Raw genomic sequence first — 24,292 nt, 5'->3', positions numbered from 1 at the left:
AGAAGTCAACAAAAGTTTTTCTCTAAAAGGGAAAGTTACTTATCACGGATGGGGGGGAGAAAAGGGTGTAACTAATTCTCATTTGGAAAACTTTTTTTTTTTTTTTTTTTTTAATCAGATCACAGTTGTGCCTTACTTTATCTGAAAATTTTCATCACCAGTAGAGTAAATGAGAGTATTTGAACCTTGAAAACATGTGAAGCTGCTAATGTTAGCATTAGTTTTCTCTGCATGGGAAGATCAGAGGTGCAATATTCAATCAAGTCATCACTAAAGACCAGCTATGATCATGTAGAAGAAACACATGGCTTGGGGGCTGGGTTTTTCTCAATAGTAATAGTAGTTTATAGACAGTAAAAATTTCTCCTATTACTGTAAAAAGACAAAGAGGGGTTTGCTTGAGAAAGGGAACCCACTTTGTAGATTACCAGGGTGGGGAGAGAAGAAGAGGGATTAATTTTGGGCTAGTTGGAGGCCACATGCTCATGTGGGTATAGGGATGGATAGTATAGAGTCCATGACCACCATGATAACATTAGGAAAAAGGAACACACCAAATTATGCACATAAGATAGAGATGACAGGTGCTAATAACAACCAGTATATCCATAATATTGTATTACCATTAACACCAAACACCAGGCTGTAGATAAACAGATAAACATCTGAGAACATCAGATGGAGGTCAGTGAATAAGAGTATACTCTAGAACAAGGATAGATTGAGTGGAGACTAATCTTGCACAGATACCTGTGATACAAAATACCTGCATTCTTACAGAAACAACAGAAGATAGACATGGAGTAATCCTTCACAGACAGCCAGACACTATGGGAGAGAGATCCAATGTCTCAGGACCATAGTACTGGGGGACACCAGACACAATTGGAACAACAAAATACATAAAAGTCTTGTTCCTCATCCTACATTGGTGAGTAGCAAATGGGGTCTTATAAGCTTTCAATTGGCCATTTAAGATGCAGCTAATGGTTTCCTATTGTCGGAAGGAAAGAAATGTGCCAAAAAAAAAAAAAAGGCATTTGGAAGCAATTAGCCCTAAGACACGATGGCTCTTGAGACCAGAAGAACTAGATGATGCCAGGCTACCAATGCCAACCACTCAGGAAAGGATCAAATCTGGAGATCCTGGATAGACTGGGAGGAAAAACATGGAACAAAATCCAACAACTCAATAATGACCAGAATTACTGGTCAGATGTTGTCTGATGAGGCCCCCAATACTATGGCCTAGGATACATTCTAGACCTGGAATAACACTTACCCCCAGAGTCTGGCTCTCAGCCAAATAGTAAACATGATGTACATGCAGACCCCTCAATTCATGGTGGCACAGCCACATACTCTATGGAAATCCATCCCTTGGAGCAATTAACGACAGGGCACTAGAGAGGCAACATTCACATGGAGGAAATGTAGGACACACAGGAGTGCATAACTATGAGGGACAAAGATTGGGAGAGTGTTACTGGACAGGGAAAGAGAGGAGACTGGGTTAGAGCTGGGGATGGTAAATGGAGAGTGAAACTAAATGTACACAAAATGTTGAATACTTTTTTTCAACAACACAAATGGCAGCTATACACATGGACTTCGCCAGATGGAGTACACAGGAATCAGATTGACTATATCTGTGGCAAGAGGTGATGGAAAAGCTCAATATCTTCAGCCAAAACCAGGCCAGGAGCTGATTGTGGAACAGACCATCAACTGCTCATATGCAAATTAAACTTGAAGTTGAAGACAATTAAAACAAGTCCACAAAAGCCAAAATATATCCCTTCTGAATTTAGAGAGTATCTACAGAATAGATTTGATGCATTGAAAACCAATAACCGAAAACCAGAAGAATTCTGGAATGACATCAAGAACATCATCCATGAAGAAAGCAAGAGGTCATTAAAAATGCAAGAAAGAAAGAAAAGACCAAAATGGATGTCAGAAGAGACTCTGAAACTTGCCCTTGAGCAAAGAGTAGCCAAAGCAAATGGAAGAAATGACAAAATAAAAAAGCTGAACAGAAGATTTCAAAGAGCAGCTCAAGCAGACAAAGCCAATTATTATAATGAAATGTGCAAAGACCTCAAGTTAAAAGACCAAAAAAGAAGAATATACTCAGCATTTCTCAAGCTGAAAGAACTGAGGAAAAAAATTAAGCCTCGAGTTGCCATATTAAAAGATTCTAGGGGCAAAATATTGAATGATGCAGGAAACATCAAAAGAACATGGAAGGAATACACAGAGTCACTGTACCAAAAAGAACTGGTCAATCTTCATCCATTTCAGGAGGTGGCATATGTTCAAGAACCAATGGTATTGAGGGAAGAGGTCGAAGCTGTGCTGAGGGAATTGGCAAGGAAGAAGGCTCCAGGAATTGACAGGATACCGATTGAGATGTTTCAACAAATGGACGCCCCACTGGAGGCACTCACTTAGTTTATGCCAAGAGATTTGGAAGACAGCTACCTGGCCAACTGACTGGAAGAGATCCATAATTGTACCCATCCCAAAGAAAGGTGATCCTGCAGAATGTGGAAATTATCCAACAATATCATTAATATCTCATGCAAGTAAAATCTTACTGAAGATATTTAAAAAACGGTTGCAGCTATATTGACAGAGAACTTCCAGAGGTGCAGGCTGGATTCAGAAGAGGATGTGGAATGAGGGATATCATTGCTGATGTCAGATGGATCTTGGCTCAAAAGTAAAGAATACCAGAGAGATGTTTACTTGTGTTTTATTGACGATGCAAAGCATTTGATTGTGTGGGTCGTAACAAATTGTGGATGACATTGAGAAGAATGGGAATTCCAGAACACTTAATTGTATTCATGAGGAACCTGTACATAGACCAGGAGGCTGTCATTCAAACAGGAAAAGGGAACACTGCATGATTTAAAATCAAGAAGGGAGTGGGTCAGGGTTATATCCTTTCATCATACTTATTCAATCTGTATGCTTAGCAAATAATCTGAGAAGCTGGACTATAGGAAGAAGAACGTGGCATCAGGATTGGAGGAACAACCTACAACACGCTGATGACAGAGCTTTGCTTGATTGTTAAGAATTGTGGAGCTAACTCAGGACCAGGCAGTGTTTCGTTCTGCTGTATGTAGGGGTCGCTATGAGTCGGAGATGACTCGATGACATTTAACAACATAACAACAACTTTTTGTTTCTTACAGTAGTGTCTTGTAGTTTTCTTTGTAGAGGTCTTTTGACTCTGACTAGATTTATCCCTAATTACTTGATATTTTGGGTAGTTATTTTCAATAATATTGTTATTCTAATTTCCTTTTCAGAGTTCTGTTTGTTAGTGTAGAGGAATATGACTGATTTTGTATGTTGGTCTTGTACTCTGCCACTTTACTGAATCCTTCTACTAATTCTAGTAGTTATCTTGTTGAGTCACTGGGATTTTCTATGCACAGGATCATATCATATTCAAATAGAGATAGTGTTACTTCTTTGCCAGTTTCTTTTATTTCCATTTCTTGTTTCTCTGGCTAGAAATAAGAGTGGTGATTAACTTCATCCTTGTGTTCTTTCCATTCACAGGGGAAAGTTTCAGTTTCTCTCCATTGAGGAGAATATTGGTCATTGGATTTGCATGCAAGCCTTTAATTGTGTTGTGAACTTTCCCTTCTATTCCTATTTTACTGAGCATTCTTATCAAGAATGGGTGTTGGATTCTGTCAAATGCATTTTCTGCATCAATTGATATGACTATGTGGTTCTTATCCTTTGTCTTTTTCACACATTGAATTATGTTGATTGTTTTTCTAACGTCAAAACTCCTTTCATAACTATTATGAATTCCTCTTCTTTATGATGTATGAAGCTTTTGATAAGTTGTTGGACTCTATTGGCTATGATTTTTTTTGAGAATTTTTGCATCTATGTTCACATGGAATAATAGTCTATAGATCTTTGTATGGTTTTAGTATCAGAGTTATGCTTGCTTCATGGAATGAGTTCAGGGGTGTTTTATCCTTTTTTATGTTCTGAAACAGTTTGAGTAAAATTGTTGCCAGCTCTTCAAATGTTTGATAGAATTGTCCAATGATGTCATCTGGGCCAGGAATCTTTTGTTGAAATTTTTTGTTGTGACCTGTTCAATTTCTTCTTTTGTGATAGGTATGTTCAAATTTGTTACCTCAGATTGTGTTAGTTTGGGTACAGTGTATTCCTAGAATTTTTTTTTTCCATTTCTTATAAGTTTTCAAATTTGTTGGAGTACAGTAATAGTGTTCTGTTATTTTCCCTCTTATTGTTTGTTCTGTTTTGACATCATCCATTTCATTTCTTTTTTGTGTTATTTGCAACATTTCAACTCTGTTAGCTATACGACCTACATAATATCCTTTAAAAGCAACCAGACAAGAGAAAAATCTCATCTTCCTTACAGGCTTAGAACCAAAAACTTTTTCTTTCAATGTAGTTTAATCTACTAAATACATCTCTTAAAAGATCTTTCTTAGAAAGTAGTATTCCTTCTCTTTCATTCCTGAAATATTTTATACACTTAAACAAGTTATGGGAAATTGTTCATCAAGTATCAATTATGGTAAATTAGCTAAAATTAAATCATTCCTTTGTTTATGGTGAGAATAAAACATTCTTAAAGCCTTTTAAGCAATTTTCTCTGATAACAATTTAAATTAATGGGAAAGTGGACAATCAACAAAGCTAAAGTCTTATAGTACATAAGGCATTTGTTAACTGTGATACCAAACAGGAAAGATAAAACTTAGTATGAGGGTTTTTCATTCACAAAGCCATGGCATCAATTTTATTTTTAAAATGGAATCATTCTGTAAATTTCCAAACACTTATCAGAAGTACTCAACTTTACCAAAGTATCATCCAGAACTAGTCAAGAGTAGCACAGAAAGCACTATTTGTTCAACAGTCATTGTGAAAACCTTTAATCTGTTTATCAATTATAAATGGCTTAATTTCAACCTTTCAGTTATGGTTTGAAATAAAGTCAATTGCATTTTAAATAAGCATTTTTTGTTGCTATCTCAAAAATCATTGCCAGTGTACTGTACATAATATGCATACATTTATAAAAAGGGTTGACTGAGACTGATTTTTTGTTATTCAATCCAATCATTTAGTAGACTGGTCCCAGTTACTGTTTGGAGCCATGTAAAAAGCTCACATCCTCAAAAGCTCTTCAGCTGTTCCTCAGATTCAGGTCAAAATTGGTCACTAATGCTGACAAAGACTTATTTTCTAACGTATCATCTTTCCTAAGGTTAAGAAATGATTCTAGAGTTATTTGAAGGATCCCTCTTGAGCCTTTGTTTTCTAGTTCAAGTTGAAAATTTGTTTCTGTTCCTTGCAACCCTGCTGCTCATCAATTTCAATGGCTTTCCTCATTACTGCTGCCATTTCAGTTATTTGGTCAACATGTGCTTGTAACTCCTTGGCTTGCTGCTCTTTTAGCTTCATTATTATACCTGGAACATCTTTTTTGCTTGCCATCAACAGTCTAAATGTTTGTTCTCGATATTTGCTCATTATAAGTTCTAAGGCAGACTGATGTTCTTCCAGGGATGTACGTAATTCTTTGTTCTTCTGTTGCAATTCTCTGACTTGTCTGTTTTCTTGCTGGATTCCCATAACTAATGTGGACCATGGTCAATGTTTTGCAACTTCATTAAACTCTTGAATTTTTCCTGGCAATGTTTCATTGCTTCTACTCGCTTGTTGAGAGTTGTAGTTTGCTTGATGAGAGACTCTGCTGCATCATCAAGATCTCTCAATCTCTCAACAAGAGTTTTAGCATCAGCTAAATTATGGAACTCATTTCTAAAGGCACACTCTGGTCTCAATCGTGGCAACCATCAGCTGTGTTAATTAAGAACTCAAAGCCTCTGTCAAGCGAGACCTACAAGGAAGAGACCCTGAGCACCTGTTCAGCTTCTTCAGCAAGCAGATGCAGAACCAGATAGAATTAGCAGAGGGGCAGTTGCAGAGGTGGCTGAGCTGAACCCCATCACTGACAGGAGAGTACCTCCACTGACCACCTCTGACAATGCTCTAGGAGTACCCCACCTTGTGATATTTCCCTCTCCACTCACTATCTCTTGACTGATGCATTTAATGCTTTTACATTAGATGTAATTACCTACAGGTATGAATTTACTGGGAGCTCAGGTGGCATAGTGCCTAAGGCATTTGCTAACCAGAAGGCTGGCAGTTAAAACCCACCAGCCACTCCTTGGAAGGAAGATTAGGCAATCTACTTCTGTAGAGATACTGGCTTGGAAACCCAAGGAGGGGTCACTATGCATCAAAATGACTTGATGGAAGTGAGTTTATGAATTTACTACTGTCATTTTGCTGAAATATTCTTTGTGTGTGTGTGTATATGTGTGTGGTATTGATAATTTCTTTGTTCTTTGTACTGACTTCATTTAGCTTACGGATTTTCCTATCATTTCCTTCATTGCTGTCATTTTAGTGTTGACTTAGGCTTTAGATTTTCCTTTTTATTTTGGTGATAAGGATTATTAATTACCTTTGAAATTATGCTATAATTTATTATCGTCTTTCTAAGTTTAAAACAGTTATTTCTCTTTTGGTTTCAATTTGACTTCCTTTTCATTTGGAAGTTCTGAACTTACATCATTTACTCCATCTTTTTGCAGTGTAGTTGTCATCTTTTAAAAATTAACATCTCTGGTTACTGTTTTTAATCTTGCAGGTTTATTTTATTTTTAATACTTTTATATCTGGGTTGACCTCTGGGTGGTATTGTTGCATGTGTTCATGATTGATTATTATATATTTTTTTGTTCTCTGTCTTAAGGTTTTCCTTTAGCACTTCCTGTAAGTTTGATCTAGTTTTTACAAATTAATTTCTTTTTTATCAAGAATGTCATGATTTTGCCATCATATTTGAAGGACATTTTTCTTGGATATGCAATTCTTGGCTGACAATTTTTTTTATTGTTTTATTTCAAGGTTTTATATATGTCGTCACATTATCTTCTCATCTGCAAGGCTTTGGCTGAGAAATCAGACTTTAATTCTATTTATTCTCCTTTGTAGGTTACTTTTTATATTTCCCAAGCTGCATGCAGGATTCTTTCTTTTTCTTTCATTTGGAAAGTCTGATTATGATATATCTTGGTGACATTTCTGGGAGTCTATCTTTTTGGGTTTTGTTGAGCTACTGGAATGCATAACTTCTTGTCTTTCATGACATTAAGGAAGTTTTTTTTTTTTTTTTTTTATGTGTGTGTATTCCTGTCCTGGAATTCCAATCACACTTAAGTTATTCCTCTTGATTGTGTCTCATATAATTCTTAGGATTTCTTAATTTTTCTTTTTCATTCTTTTTAGTAATTGTTCTTCTGTCAGATTAGTTTTAAGAAAGCTCTTTTCAATTTTGCTAAATATATCTTCCACAGACTCAATTCCATTCCTTTTCCCTTCCTATACACTACCTATTTCTGTAATTTGAGTATTAATTTTATGGATTTCTACATGTTAAAAAAAAAAAAACAAACAACTCACTGCCATCCAGTTGATTCTGACTCATAGTGATCTCCTTTGGGTTCTGAGGTGGTAAATAGTGATGAAAGTAGATTGTCCCATCTTCCTTGTGCAGAGCAGCTGGTGGGTGTGAACCATTAACCTGGTTAGCAGTCAAATGTCTTAGGCACTATGCCAAATTAATTCTGTGTAATTCTTTCTTTTCCATTTATTCTGTCAGTGTGTATTTATACTGTTTTCTTAATTCTTCTAGGATTTTGTTGTTTTTTTTTTTTCCCCTTTATTTCATCTGTCTTAATCTGTCTCTGAGTTTGTTGAAGGTACCTAATTATAATTCTTTTAAATTCCTTATCTAACATTTTAAATAGTATTTTCTCTTCCTGAAATTTTCTTACTCCACATTTTGGTCATTTATTTGAATCATCTTGTCTTATCTATCTACCTATCTCTCTCTATCTCTCTCTCTCTATCTGTCTGTCTGTCTATCTACCTATCTGTTTATTCAATTTGAAGTTGCCTACTGTCTCTGAGATATGAAGTTACTGAATTAGTTTATTGATTGTGTATTAGTTTGCTTCTCTCTGATTTCTTGTTTTGTTTTGTTTTTTAATGTATCTGGGCAGGTATGGTGGTTATGCTACTACAGTCACTAGTTTGGCAGCACTGGAGTGCTCACTACCTTTCTCTGGGTGGATTTGGTAGCAAGTGAAATTGCGGGCATGAGTCTTTGATAACTGGACAGAGAAGCTGAGTGTACGTTGGGAAGGTTTTGGTCACCATCTGTCATTAATCCCATGGTCTTGAAGAAGGTGGTAGCATTTGCCTACTGGGTGCATTGGCAGGTGTGGTGGATATGGCTGGGTTGGGTCAATGATTTCTGACATAGTATCATTAATATGAGTCAGAGCCCACTCAATGGCACCTAAAAACAACATGGGTAAAATACTGAATGGTGCAGGAAACATCAATACAAGGTGGAAGGAATAGACAGAGTCACTGCACTAAAAAGAATTGGCCAATGCTCAACACTTCAAGAGGTAACATACAATCAATCACCAATTATACTGAAAGACAAGCTTCACTGGAAGCATTGTCAAAAAACAAGAATCCAGGAATTGACTGAACACCAATTGAGATGTTTCAACACATGGATGTAATGCTGGAAGCATTCACTTGTCTATGCCAAGAAATTTAGAAGACAGCTACCCGTCTAATTGACTGGAAAAGATCCATATTTGTGCCTGATCCAAAGAAAGGTCATCCAACAGAATGTGGAAATTATCAATCAATATTATTAATGTCATATGGTATAATGCCTAAGACATTTGACTGCTAACTAGAAGGTTGGTGGTTCAAACACACCAGCCACTCCTCAGAAGGAAGGTTGGTGTGGTAGTTATGTTTGTGTGTCAACTTGGCTGGCCCTGGTTAAGTGGCTGGGCAGCTGGATGTAGTATTCCCCATGGTGAGACTGGTAATCAACTCCATGGTGGAATCTACTGTGAGCAGCTGAGTAGCTGCCTTTGGGTATGTGGTCTGCTTCCTGTATATAAGTAGAAGCTTTGAGAATGGTCTCTAACATATGGCATGCTTGGACCCTGCATGTAGCCATGTCATTGCTCAGCAGCCTGCTATGCTCTGCCAACCTTGGGACTTACAATGGACTTAAGTTAATGGCCTGCCATGTGGTTTGGTAACACCGAGACTGTGCCTTTTTGTTTGTCAAACTTGGGACTCCTCAGCCTAAGCAACCAGCAGCTGTCTGAGTGAAGAAATAACTCTAGTTCCAATGGTCCAGGAGCAGGAGGCAGAGCTGGACACCAAGGTTGAGGGGCTTTCACTCAGCCCCTAAAGCCTGGCACTTTGAACTTGGACTTAAAGCCTCTAAATTGTAAGAATAAACTTCTGTTTGTTAAGGCCATCCCATTTGTGGTATATTCTTGTCAGAGTGGCACTAGGAAACCAGAACAGTTGAGGAATCTATTTCCATAGTTATACTGCCTCAGAAACCCAAGGACGGGTCACTATGAATTGTGTCTGATTCGATGGCAATGAGTTAGTTTAGTTTACGCAAATAAGGTTTTGCTGAAAATAATTCAAATGTGGTTGCAGCAGTAAATCAATAGGGAACTTCCAGAAATTCAACATGGTTTCAGAAGAGAACATGGAATGAGGGATATCATTGCTGCTGTCAGATCAATTTTGGCTGAAAGCAGAAAATACTAGAAAGATGTTGCCCTGTGTTTCATTTACTAGGAAAAAGCTTTTGACTGTGTGGATCTTATGAAATTAAGGATAGCATTGCCAAGATGAGAGTTGCAAAACACTTAATTTTGCTCTTGTGGAACGTGTACATAGACCAAGAGGCAGTAGTAATTCAAACAAAACTAAGGTATATTGCATGGTTAAAATAAGGAAAGAGATGCATCAGAGTTGTTTCCTTTCACAATATTTATTCAATCTGTGTGCTGAGCAAAAAATATGAGAAGCTGGACTATGTAAAGGAGAATACAGCATCAGGATTGCAGCAAGCCTTATTAACAGCTTGTGATATGCAGATGATACAACTTGCTTGCTGAATCATTTACTGATGAGGATCAAAGACTATAGCCTTCAGCATGGATTACTCTTCAGTATAAAGAAAACAAAAGTTCTCACAACTGAACCAATAAGCAACATTATGATAGATGGAGAAAAGATGGAAGTTGTCAAAGATTTCATTTTATATGGTTCCACAATCAAATACCATGGGAGTAACAATGTAGACGTCAAATAAAGTATTGCATTGCTCAAATCTGCTGCAAAAGACCTCATTAAAATTTTATAAAGCAAAGAGATCACTTTGAGAACTATGTTGGGCCTGACCCAAGCCATGTGTGGTAATTAAGTTGTGCGTCAACTTGGTTGGGGCTTGTTTTGAGTGGCTGGGCAGCTGGATGTAGTTATTCCCCATGATGAGACTGATAATCAACTCCATGGTGGAATCTACTGTGAACAGCCGAGTAGCTGCTTTAGGGATGTGGTCTACATCCAGTATATAAGGAGATTTGAGAAAGGTCTTGTGTTAGACTGGGTTCTCTAGAGAAACAAAACCAGTAAAGCTTATATATATAGAGAAAGAGAAATCTATCTTAGGAAAATGGCTCACACAGTTATAGAAGCTGGCAGGTTCAAAGTTTTTGGATAAAACGTCAAGCTGGAGACTATTCCCAACTTGCGCAGCTGCAGGGGATGAGGAGCTCAAGGTTGGCAGGCAGTATACTGGCTGTTGATTCCAACGAATGACAAAACCAAGATCTCCAGGCTGAATGGTGGATTGTTCACTCACAGACAGTTGTAGGCAGCACAACAGAATCCCAATCCACAGAAGAGTGTCTGTTTTCCCAGGATGTCCATAAATATACTGAAAGCAGGCCACACCCCTAGGGAAACTCCCTTTCAATGGATTATCTGCTTAAAACATATTCATCTGATCTCATCAGGGGAATAACCACATCACAACTGCTTAAAGCACACAGAATTGTGGTCCAGCCAAGTTGACAGCTCCAACTATCACAGTCCACCCCTTGTCAACTTGGCAGCTGTACACATCTTCTTAACCATACATAACCTCAAATAAGGACAATTATAAAGTCATATTTGTGCCTAACATGATATGCTAACAAGGAACAACCAAAACACATTAACCTTATTTACATTTCACAGTGCATAACAGAAGGAAACAAAAATATTTGATGCACATATACAATGAAGAACTATAACAAACACAGTCCTTGTTTCTGTAACTGGTCACATGGTCATAGCTGATATTCAGAACTACCTTCTTCCACCACTCATTCTGTATTTCCCTTGCCCTCACCAAGCACCTCAGCTGGTCATGGTTCTTTGCCTGGTGGGGTGACCCAAACCTTCACTTTTAAAGGGTCTGGGCAGTTAGCAGTCATATCAGAATTGGGTTGCTGTAATTTTCCATTGACTTTAATCACAGGGGATGGTAGTACTAAGGACATCCTAAAGAATCTCCTGTATTCCAGACATATTCTTCTTTACCTCCGTTATGTAATGTTAATCCAATTTCCCCTTGGTAATCAGGATCTATCACACCAGATAGTACAAAACACTCTTCTTTGTCTGTTGATACAGAGACATGAGGAGCCAAAATGGCCAGGTGACATTCTTAATTTCCAGTTCAATGTATTGTGTCTCCAGGTGGGAGTGTTCCTCCCTTTGGGACTATGATCTCTAGACCCACAGAGCATAGTGTAGCAAGGACAGGAAGGAAAAAATTTTAGAGTGGGTCACTAGTGGTAATAGTGAGTGGTACTACTCCCGTTTCCACCCCTTGCTTCCTGAACCCATGAATCCTGGCTATTGGAGAAACAGAACCATATATTGGATGCTGGTTTAGAGAATATACAGCCTCCTGGAGAACATTGCCCCAACCCTTCAAGGTATTGCCACTTAGCTGTGGCCGTAATTGTGTTTTCAGTAGGCTATTCCATCGTTCTATCAAGCCAGCTGCTTCAGTATGATGGGGAACCTGGTGAGACCAGTGAATTCCATAAGCATAGGCCCATTGCTGCACTTCGTCTGCTGTGAAGTGAGTCCCTTCATATGAAGCAATTCTGTGTGGGAAACCATGATGGTGGATAAGGCATTCTGTAAGTCCACAGATGGTAGTTTTGGCAGAGGCATGGTGGGCAGGGAAGGCGAATCCATATCCAGAATAAGTATCTACTCCAGTAAGAACAAGATGGAAGCCAAAATGGCCAGATGGAATTCTTAATTTCCAGTTCAGTGTATTGTGTCTCCAGGTGGGAGTGTTCCTCCCTTTGGACTTAAGATCTCCAGACACACAGAGCATAGGGTATCAAGGACAGGAAGCAAAAGTGTAATCAGTGTAATCAACCTGCCACCACATTGCTGGTTGATCACCCCAAAGAATGGTTCCATATCGTGGACTCATTATTGGTCTCTGCTGCTGGCAGATTGGGCACTCAGCAGTGGCAGTAGCCAAATCAGCCTTGGTAAGTGGGGGTTCATGTTGCTTAGCCTATGTATAACCTTCATTTGTGCCACCATGGCCACTTCATTCATGAGCCCATTGAGCAATGACAGGAGTAGCTGGAGAAAAAGGATGGCTGGTTTCCACTGAATGTGTCATCCTATCCACCTGATTGTTAAAAGTCCTGCTCTGCCGAGGTCACCTTTTGGTGGGCTTTCACATGAAACACAAATACCTTTACTCCTTTGGCCCATTCAGAGAGATCTATCCACATACTTCTTCCCCATACATCCTTATCATCAAACTTCAAATCATGCTCCTTCCAAGTCCCAGACCATTCAGCCAAGCCATTAGCCACAACCCATGAATCTGTATATAATTGCACAACTAGACATTTCTTATTCCATGCAAAGTGAACAGCCATATGCACAGTTTGAAGTTCTGCCCATTGGAAGGATTCCCCTTCACCACTGTCTTTTAAGGAAGTCCCAGAAAGGGGCTGCAGTGCCACTGCTGTCCACTGTCAAGTGGTGCCTGCATATCACACAGAACCATCTGTAAATCAGGCATGAGTTTTCTATTCCTCAATCAACTGATCATAATGAAATCCCCATGAGGCCATAGGTGTAGACTGGGAGAAGAAAGGTAATGTGACTGGAGTGGAGACTACAGGCATTTGGGCCACTTCCTCATGCAACTTACTTGTGCCTTCAGGTCCTGCTTGAGCCCAATCTCTGATATACCACTTCCATTTAATGATGGAGTGCTGCTGTGCAGGTCCAACTTTATGACTCTGTGGGTCAGACAACACCCAGTTCTTGATGGGAAGCTCAGGGCTCATGGTGACTTGGTGGCCCACGGTTAGGCATTCAGTCTCTACTAAAGCCCAATAACAAGCTAAAAGCTGTTTCTCAAAAAGGAGAGCAGTTATCTGCAGAGGAGGGCAGGGCTTTGCTCCAAAACCCCAAGGGTCTGAGTTGTGATTCACCAATAGGGATCTGCCAAAGACTCCAAATAGCATCTCTATCTGCTACAGACACTTCAAGCATCATTGAATCAGCTAGATCATATGGCCCAAGTGGAAGAGCAGCTTGGACAGCAGCCTGAACCTGTTGCAGAGCCTTCTGTTGTTCTGGGACCCACTCAAAACTAGCAGCTTTCCGAGTCACTTGATAAATAGGCCGCAGCAACACACCCAAATGAGGGGTATGTTGCCTCCAAAATTCAAAGAGACCCACCAGATGTTGTCCCTCCTTCTTAGTTGTGGGGGAAGCCAGATACAATAACTTATCCTTCACTTTAGTAGGAATATCTCGACATGCCCCACACCATTGGACCCCTAGAAATTTCACTGAGGTGGAAGGTGCCTGAATTGTTGTTGCGTTAATTTCCCAACCTCTATCATGCATATGGGAGCTCTGGTAGCATAGTGGCTAAGGCACTTGACTGCTAACCAGAAGGCTGGCGGTTCAAACCCACCAGCCACTCCTCGGAAGGAAGATGGGGCAATCTACTTCCGTAGTGATACTGCCTTAGAAACCTAAGGAGGGGTCGCTATGAGTCAGGTCTGACTCGACGGCACATAACAACAACAACCACAACATCATGCATATGTCTCACCAATAAGTCTAGAGTCATTGATACTTTTTCCTTACTAGGTCCAATCAGCACAATGCTATCAATATAATGGACCAGTGTGATGTCTTATGGAAGTGAAAGGCGATCAAGATCCCTATGGACTAAATTAGGACATAGTTCCAGGGAGTTGATATACCCCTGAGGAAGCATGGTAAAAGTATACTGTTGGCTTTGCCAGCTGAAGGCAAACTGCTTCTGATGGTTTTTTGAAATTGGTATCAAGAAAAAGGCATTAGCCAGATCAATACCTGAATACCAAGTACCAGGAGATGTACTAATTTGCTCAAGCAATGAAACCACATCAGGAACAGCAGCTGCAATTGAAGTCACCACTTGATTAAGTTTAGGATAATCTACTGTCATTCTCCATGATCCATCTTTTTTTTTGCACAGGCCAAATGGGTGAATTAAATGGGGATGTGGTGGGAATCATGACCCCTTCACCCTTCAAGTCCTTGATGGTGGCAGTAATCTCTGCAACCCTTCCAGGGATGTGGTATTGCTTTTGATTTACTATTTTTGTAGGTAGAGGCAGTTTTAATGGCTTCCAATTGGCTTTTCCTACCCTAATAGCCCTAACTCCACATATCAGAGACTCAGTGTGGGAATTCTGCCAATTGCTGAGTATATCTCTTCCAATTATGCATTCTGGCACTGGGGAAATCACTACAGGATGGGTTTGGGGACCCACTGGATCCATTATGAGACTCACCTTAGCTAAGACTCCATCAATAACTTGACCTCCATATGCCCCCACTCTGACTGGTGGGCCACAATGACGCTTTGGGTCTCCTGGAATTAGTGTCAGTTCAGAGTCAATGTCCAGTAATCTCTGAAAAGTCTGATTATTTCCTTTTCCCCAATGAACAATCACTCCCGTAAAAGGCCTCAGATCCCTTTGGAAAAGGCTGGGAGACAGATTAAAATTATAGATTTTGGCAATGTAATGTGGTCCTTCTTCAAAAGGACCTGACCTCCCCTTCATTCAAGTGATTGTGGAACTGTAAACTGACTCAAGTCTGGAAATTTATTGAGAGACCACAACTCTGTATTCTGGCTATTCAATCTTGGTTGCCATTCACGTGACCTAGAATTTTTCTGTCTATACAGATCAAGTAAATATTTAGTAGGCTTGCCATGTATTTCACTACTAGGAACACCATGAGCAAGTAGCCAATGCCATAATTCCACATGAGTCAGACCATTCTGATTACTGTTCCAACTCTGCTGTCCATTATGATAACCATGTCCACCTTGCCTTTGTCTATTAACTGCTGCAACTTGGCCCCTACTACCATAGGGTCCAATCAGTCCCATAATAGTTAAGTGTCTTAGTTCAATTAGGGCAGTTCCCACTGTCAAATCCAGCTTACATAGAATAGCAATCATAGCAGTCTTCAAGGATGCTGGAGCTCCCTTCACAAATTTATTCCTCACTGTACTGGTAAATGGCATGTCTTCTGGACTCTCCATTTCTGGCTCTAGGAGTCTAATCTGATAAATCCATTCTAATAGGCCAATTTCCCTAAGTCTCTGGATACCTTTTTCTACATTAAACCAAGGCGGGTCTGGTACTTCAACTTGACTTCAGGTAGGCCACTGCATAACCCATGCTTCAGTAAGTCAACCAAATAAACTATTAGATCCTTTCCTAACCTCTTGAACTGAAACATTAAATGAAGAATCCATACTTAGTGGGCCTAAATAAATAAACTCAGACTGATCCAATGTAACATTCCTTGCACCATTATCCTACAGCCTCAGTAGCCATTCCCATACATATTCTCCAGGTTTCTGTCTGTACATGTTCACAAAATTAATTTGTTTTTTTTCTTGGGTGTAGCATACCACTTCCTCAGTCACACTTTCTATTTCACCTTTTGGGACTCACTTGGGCTTAACTTTAGTTATATGTCTAGCAGCAACAATGGGTAGTTGGGACAGTTCCTGAGAACATTCAAGAATGTCTTCTATGGTCTCTGTCTCAGGCAATGACCCAGGAGGAACAGCAGGGCTAATCCCATCAAACTGAGGTGGAGAGGATAATGGTTTTACAGTAATCTCTTCAGATGGGAGGGATTCAACAGGACTTACACGCTTCATATCCTGATCTTCCTGACTATCTGCCCATATGTCCCCATTCCAGGTTTCAGGATCACATTTTTTTTTCCCATCAAATGCCTTCATTTTAACTTCAGACACCATTCTGGGTTGGTAATTTAATTGGTGTTTTACAATAAGACTCTGGGTTTGTTTTTCAGCAATATCAGCTCTGTTACTAGAAGAAATAAGGCTTTCTTTCAGAGCACAACTGGAAACACTGAGGTCTTTTATGTGGCACTTAAACTGTAACTCAACAGCCCTGAGCTCATCTCACTCTTTCACCACTTTGTCTAGTGTAAGTAGGACCAATGGACCAGCTTCCTTATAGTCCTCATGCTGATAAAATTGAAGAAAAGTATCAAATATGCAATCACCCGGAGTCTTACTTCTCACAAGTACTTGATCTATTGGTGGTGCTATTTTGCATTTAATGTTGCCATCTCATGCCACAGAGTAGCAGGGCCCTCTTTACTAACAGAGGAGGGGTCACTAGTGTCTTTACAGTTAAGCAAATTGGAGAACCAATTTAGGAAGCCCATCCTTATGATTTTGTCTCTCTAGAACCACTCCCGGTACCAAATGTGTTAGATTGGGTTCTCTAGAGAAATAAAACTAGTAAAGCTTTTATATATATAAAGAGAAATTTATCTTAGGAAAATGGCTCACATACTTATAGAATCTGGCAAGTCCCAATTTCTAGGGATGAAACATCAAGCTGGAGGCTTTTCCCTACTCTTGCAGCTGCAGGGGCTGAGGAGCTCAAGGTTGGCAGGCAGTATACTGGCTGTTGACTCTAACAAATGGTGAATACAAGATCACCAGGCTGAATGGTGGATTGTTCACTCATGGACAGTTGTAGGCAGCACAACAGAATCCCAATCCACAGAAGAGTGCCTCTTTTCCCAGGATGTTCATAAATATACTGGAAGCAGGCCACACCCATAGGGAAACTCCCTTTCAACAGATTGGCTGCTTACAACATATTCATCTGATCCCATCACAGGAATAACCACATCACAACTGCTTAAACCACACAGAATTGTGGTCCAGCCAAGTTGACACATAGCTCTAACTATCATAGGTCTTTAAGGTTTTTGGCTCACTTTGACCCTAAATATAGCCAACTTTCCATCTCAATGGACTGCCATATTGTCTGCCCATCTTCGGATTGTTAAGGGAATTGAACTAGTAGCTTTCCATACTGCGTGGGACTGTGCCATTTTACTTGTCAACCTTAGGTTTGTCAGCCTCAACAGCCGGCAGCTGTCTGAGCTAAGAGATGCCTCCAGCTTCAGTGGGCCAGGAGCAACAGGTAGAGCTAAAGCCCAAAGTTGAGAGCTTTCACCCGGCTCCTAGAGCCAGCACTTTGAATTTGGACTTCTAGCCTCCCAAATTATAAGAGGATAAATCCCTGTTGTTAAAACCACCCATTTGTGGTATGTCTGTTATAGCATCCCTAGAGGACCAAACATCATGTTATTTTCAATCATATCATATGTTACAAAAACTGAACAATTAATAAGAAGACTAAAGAAGAATTGATGCCTTTGAATTATGGTGTTGGTGAAAATGTTTAAATATATCACTGACTGCCATAAAAACAAACTAATCTGTCTTGGATGAAATTTAGACAGAATACTCTTTAGAAGTAAGGATGGTAAGAGTTTGTCTCAGTACTTTGAACATGTTATCAGATGAGATCAGTCCCTGGAGAAAGACATCATACTTGGTAAAGTAGAGCGTCAGCAAAAAAAGAGGAAGTCCCTCAGTGAGATGGATTGACTCAGTGGCTGCAACAATACACTTGAGCCTAGCAATGATTGTAAGGATTGTGCAGGACTGGGCAGTGTTTGCTCTATTGAATCAAAACTAACTCAGTGGGACCTAACAACAACAACACTTCTAGCCATAAAAAGTGAGATTTTAGTAGTAGTCTTGTCCAATGGAGCATTTTTGTCCCATGTCCCAGTGTGAAATAAAACACAACAGTCTACTAATTTCCAGACCTTAAACAAGGCAGGACTCCATCTCTGGGTTTGCAACTCTATCTCACTGAAGTTTATTTGTGCTTGGATGTAATTGCAGTTTTATTACTGTTTTCATCTCTTTTTCAGTTATTATTTTATATATGGGGGGGGGGAGAGATACAGAGCCCTGAGATAGAAGTTTCAAGCAATCTCAAGTATAAGACAAATCATGATCACATTTGAATGAATGAATCATCACAGATACACTGTATGCCAACAACTTATTGTTATCACATGGATGTACTTAAGTTTCTATTTGGTAGCTAAAAGTATTTTATATTCTTTAACCATCTTTTCAGGAGCATATTGTTGGCAAAAGTAGTCAAGCATTTGGCTACTACTCAAATGATTGGCAGTTTGTAATCCATCCAAAGGTGACTCAACATGAAGACCTGATGAGCTACATCTGAAAGATCACAACCATTGAAAACCTTACAGACTGCAGTTCTGTGAAACATTTGGCATCCCCATGATTTGGAATTGACTCAATGACAACTAGTTTTTTGTTTTTTAACCATCTGTTTTAAGTATGTTCAATTTCATTTCTTTTATAATCACACTTATCTTCTCTCCAATATTTTAAATTAAATTAATAATCTTTTTTGTTGTCAGGTACAAACACATCAGCTCCAACACACAGCAACACTATTCATAACAACATGAAATGTTGCCCAGTCCTGCACCATCTTCACAATCCTTGCTATGCTTGAACTCATAATTGCAGCAACTGAGTCATTCCATCTTGTTGAAGGTCTTCCACTTCTTCACCAACACTGTACTATAGCAAGAATGATATCCTTCTGCGGGGACTGGTCCCTTCTGACAACATGACCAAAGTAGGTGAGATGAATTCTGGCCATTATCACTTTTAAGGAACATTCTGACTGCACTTCTTCTAGGACAAATTTGTTCTTCTGGCACTCCATGATATTTTCAGTATTCTTTGCAAACACCACATTTCAAAGGCATAGATTCTTCTTCAGTGTTTCTTATTCATTTTCAAGCTTTCACATGCATATGAGGCAATTGAAATAATATGGCTTAGATTACACACACCTCAGTCTTCAAAATGATACCTTTACTCTTCAACACTTTACAGAGCTCTTTTGCAGCAGGATTTCCCAGTGCAATATGACATATGATTTATTGATGGCTACTTTCATGGATGTTTATTGTAGATACAAGTAAAATTAAATATTTGAAAACTTCAATCTTTTCATTATCATGGTGTTGCTGTTTTTGTCCAGTTTTGAGGACTTTTTGTGTAATTCATATTAAAGACTATACTCTTAGATATTCATCAATGTAGTTGTTAAGTTTGTGTGTCCACTTGTTTAGGTCTGCTTGAGTGTCTGAGAAGCTGAATGTAGTATTCCCCATGATGAGACTGGTAATCAACTCCATGGTGCAATCTACTGTGAGCAGCTGAGTAGCTGCCTTAGGGAAAGTATTTGCTTCCCGTAGATAAGCAGCAGCTTTGGGAATGGTCTCTAGCATATGGCACACTTGAACCCTGCATGTAGCCATGTCATTGTTCAGCAGCCTGCCATCCTCTGCCAACATTGGGACTTTCAATGGACTTAAATTAATGTCCTGCCATGTGGTTGGTAACATCAGGACTGTGCCATTTTATTTGTCAATGTTGGGCTTGTTAGCCTCAGCAGCCAGTAGCTGCATGAGTGAAGATACGCCTCTAGCTTCAATGGGACGGAAGGAAGAGGCAGACCTGAAGCCCAAATTTGAGAGGCTTTCACACAGCCCCTAGAGTATGGCACTTTGAACTGGGAATTCTAGCCTCCTGAACTCTAACAGAATAAACTCCTGTTTGTTAAGGCCATCCTGTTTGTGGTATATTCCTGTCAGAGTGGCACTAGGTAACCAGAACAATCAATAAGTTTTTAAGTCATCTTCAGTGTCAGCAAACAAAGTAGTATCATCTGCATATCACAGGTTGTTAATGAGTCTTCCTCAAATCCTAATTCTGTGCTCTTCTTCCTATAATCCAGTTTCTCAGATTGTTCATATACAGATTGATTAAGTATAGTGAAAGGATATATCCTTGACACACAATCTTCCTTAAACCATGAAGTATCCCCTTGTTCTGTTCAAATGACTGCCTCTTTGTCTATGTACAGGTTCTTCATGAGCACAATTAAATGTTCTTGAATTTCTGTTATCTTCAGTGCTTCTGAAATTTATTATGGTACATTCAGTAAAATGCCTTTGGATAGTCAATAAATCACAGGTAAACATCTTTTTGGTATACTTGCTTTCAACCAAGATCCATGTGACTTCAGCAATAATAACCCTCATTCCACGTCCTCCTCTGAATCCAGCTTGAATTTCTGGAAGTTCCCTGTCAATATACTGCTGAAACCATTTTTGAATTATCTTGAGCAAAATTTTACTTATATGTAGTATTAATGATTTTGTTCAATAATTTTCCACATTCTGTTGGAACACCTTTCTTTGAAATGGGCACAAACATGGATCTCTTCCAGTTGCTTTGCCAGATAGCTCTTTTACAAATTTCTTGGCATAAAGGAATAAATAAATTTCAAACAGAAACTTGAGCAGATAAAGCCAATTACTATAATGAAAAGTGCAAAGACCTGGAATTAGAAAACCAAAAAGGAAGAACACACTCAACATTTCTCAAGCTGAAAGAACTGAGGAAAAATTTAAGCCTCAAGTTGCAATATTGAAAGATTCTATGGGCAAAATATTGAATGATGCAGGAAGCATCAAAAGAAGATGGAAGGAATACACAGTCACTGTACCAGTAAGAATTGGTTGATGTTCATCCATTTCAGAAGGTGACATATGACCAAGAACCAATGGTATTGAAGGAAGAATTCAAAGCTTCACTGAAGTAATTGATGAAGAACAAGGCTCCAGTAATTGATGGAATACTCTATGCCAAGAGATTTGGAAGACAGCTCCCTAGCCAACTGACTGGAAGAGATCCATATTTGTACCCATTCCAAAGAAAGATGATCCCACAGAATGTTGAAATTATTGAACAGTATCATTGATATCACACACAAGTAAAATCTTACGGAAGATAATTCAAAAACAGTTGCAGCAGTATATTAAGAGAACTTCCAGAAATGCAAGCAAGCTGGATTCAGAAGGGGACATGTAATGAGGGATATCATTGCTGAGGTCAAATGGATCTTAGCTGAAAACAAAGAATCCCAGTAAGATATTTACTTATGGTTTATTAACTGTGCAAAACATTCGATTGTGTGGATAACAACAAATTGTGGATAACATTGAGAATTGTTTTTCTAGAACACTTGATCGTCCCCATGAAGAAACTGTACATGGCTCAGAAGGCTATCATTCGAAGAGCACAAGAAGATACTGAATGGTTCAAAATCAATAAGGGAGTGCATCAAGGTATCTTTTCACCATACTTATTCAAATTGTATGGTGAGTAATTAATCCTAGAAACTGGATTATATGAAGAAGAACATGGCATCAGTATTGAAGGAAGACTCATTAACAACCTATGATATGCAGATGACACAACTTTGCTTGTTGAAAGTGCAGATGACTTGAAGCACTTATTAATGAATATTAAAGACTACTGTCTACAGTATGGATTACACCTCAATACAAAAAAAAAAAAAAATTCTCACAACTGGTCCAATAAACAGCTTCACGGTGGATGGAGAAAAGATTGAGGTTGTCAAGGATTACTTATTCTTGGTTCTGCAATCAACACCAGTGGAAGCAGCAGTCAAGACATTAGAGGATGTATTGCATGGGGCAAATCTGCTGCAAAAAACCTATTTCAAATGCTGAAGAGCAAAGATGTCTCTTTGAAGACTAATGTGTGCCTAACCTAAGCCTTGGTGTTTTCAGTCACCTCTTATGCATGTGAGAGCTGGACAATGAATAAAGAAGACTGAAGAAGAGTTGATGCTTTTGAGTTGTAGTGTGAGAGAAGAATGCTAAGAGTTCCATGGTTTACTAAAAGAACTATCAAATCTGTCCTGGAAGAAGTGAAGCCGGAATGCTCCTTGGAGACAAGAATGGCCAGACATCATCTCACCTTCTTTGATCATGTTGTCAGAAGGGACCATTCCCTGGAGAAGCATATCATGGTTGGTAAAGGGGAGAGTCAATGAAGAAGATGAAGGCCCTCAACAAGATAGATAGACACAGTGGTTGCAATGATGGCCTCTGCTATAGCAAGGATCATGAAGCTGGCACAAGACTGGACAGTGTTTCATTCTGCTGTGGATAGGGTCACTATGAGTCAGAGACAACTCAACAGCACCTAACAACAAACTATAACAAACAAATAAGGACTTTTAGTGCAGCATCTGTTTGTTGAAACATCTCAATGGCCAATCCGTCCATTCCTTGAGTGTTGTTTTTTTTGCCAAATCTTTTGGTACAGATTGAAGTTCCTCTTTCAGTATCATTAGTTCTTGGTCATATGGCATGTTCTGAAATGACTGAATGCTGACCAACTCTTCATGGTAGAGTAACTTTATGTATCTTCTTTCTTTCTTTTTCTTTTCCTTTTTTAAAACTTTTATTGTGATTTAGGTGAAAGTTTACAAAGTAAGTTCATACACATGTTGTTTCATGACATTGACTGCAATGTTCACAATATAAAAGCTCTCTTCCCACTTCCTCCTTGTAGTACTCCTTCCCCATGTCCTTGTATCCTATGTATTCCTGCTCCCTGAGCAATTTCCCTGTGCAAATACTGCCCTTCTGTTCTCTCATGATTGATCATTCTAAGTGTATCTACCTGGTGTAAATGTCTATGAGCCTGTATATTGTTTGTCTGGAAACCAAGGGTGGTATGAGTTCAATTCCAGGTCTGAAGGGTAACTAGGGGTCATAGTCTTGGAAGTTTCACTAAGCTATATTAGAACAACACGCCTGGTCTTTTTTTTTTTTTTATGATTTTGAGTTTTATTCCTCATTGTTCTCCCACTCCATCTCCTTCACTGATGCCTTTCTGAGTGGTTGACAGTGATAGCTGAGCACCATCTAGTTCTTCTAGTCTCATGTTCATATAGGCTGAAGTTCACATGTTACACTAGTCCTCTGGATTAATTGTTTCCATGCATCTTTTGTTTTCTTCATTCTTTGCTCCATATGAGGAGAGACCAATTGCTGCATCTAGATGGCTGCTTGCAAGCTTTTAAGATCCCAGTTGCTGTTCACCAAACTAAGGTGTGGAACAATGTTTTTTATGTAATATGTTATGCCAATTGAGTTTGATTTCCTCCATGACCATGGTCCCGAGCCCACAGGTCCAACAAGTTTATCCATAGGGTGGTTGACTGTGGCTAAGAAATTATCATAACTTTGGTCCCTGTTAGTTCTACTTATATGGGCATTCTTAGAGCACATGCAAATACATATATTACGTATGTAGAAATATCACTGCCAACCTTTTGTATCGGTATGGTATATTTCCTTTTGCCTAAACATACCTGATCATTCAGCATATCTACCCATCTATTTACCCATAGTTTGATATTTCTTATCACTGGTAATAGAGTATTGCATATATAAAAGTGTTTATCTTTGTTGTCTCTACCTCTTGTGCACCTCTCTGTGTCTTCTTTCACTTTAATGTTATTGTGTTGGTCACTCAGTTTGGCATATTGCCTTTCCCTTCACACAAATCAATACTTGTCTCTTACCTATCTCACACTTTTCCCAACCTTCCCCTCCCATCCATAGTAACCAACAAAGGAAATTTCCTTCCATATATAAACCTTTCCTTGACTGTTTACAATAACAGACTAATACAATCTTTCTGTGGTTGACTTATTTCACTCAGCATAATGTCCACCAAGTTTATCCATATTATACAGTGCTATGTGAATTCTGTATTATTATTTAGTGTTGTACAATATATATATATATTTTTAAATTTTATTTTGATTTGGGTGAAGATTTACAGAGTAAATTCACTTTTCATACAGCAGTTCACATATACTTTGTCTCA

General features: G+C 39.0%; 1 pseudogene; it reads right to left on the bottom strand.

Annotated features, from left to right (window-relative positions):
- Positions 1–5,203: 5,203 nt before the first annotated feature.
- Positions 5,204–24,292, bottom strand: part of LOC103194670 — a 68,528-nt pseudogene continuing 49,439 nt past the window's right edge.

Source organism: Orycteropus afer, unplaced genomic scaffold (assembly GCF_000298275.1).
Source record: "Orycteropus afer afer isolate SDZICR_OR568_19922 unplaced genomic scaffold, OryAfe1.0 scaffold00004, whole genome shotgun sequence".
In the NCBI taxonomy this organism is placed as follows: Eukaryota; Metazoa; Chordata; class Mammalia; order Tubulidentata; family Orycteropodidae; genus Orycteropus; species Orycteropus afer.
Note: the sequence above shows the minus strand (reverse complement) of the source record. Positions and strands in the feature narration are given on the sequence as shown.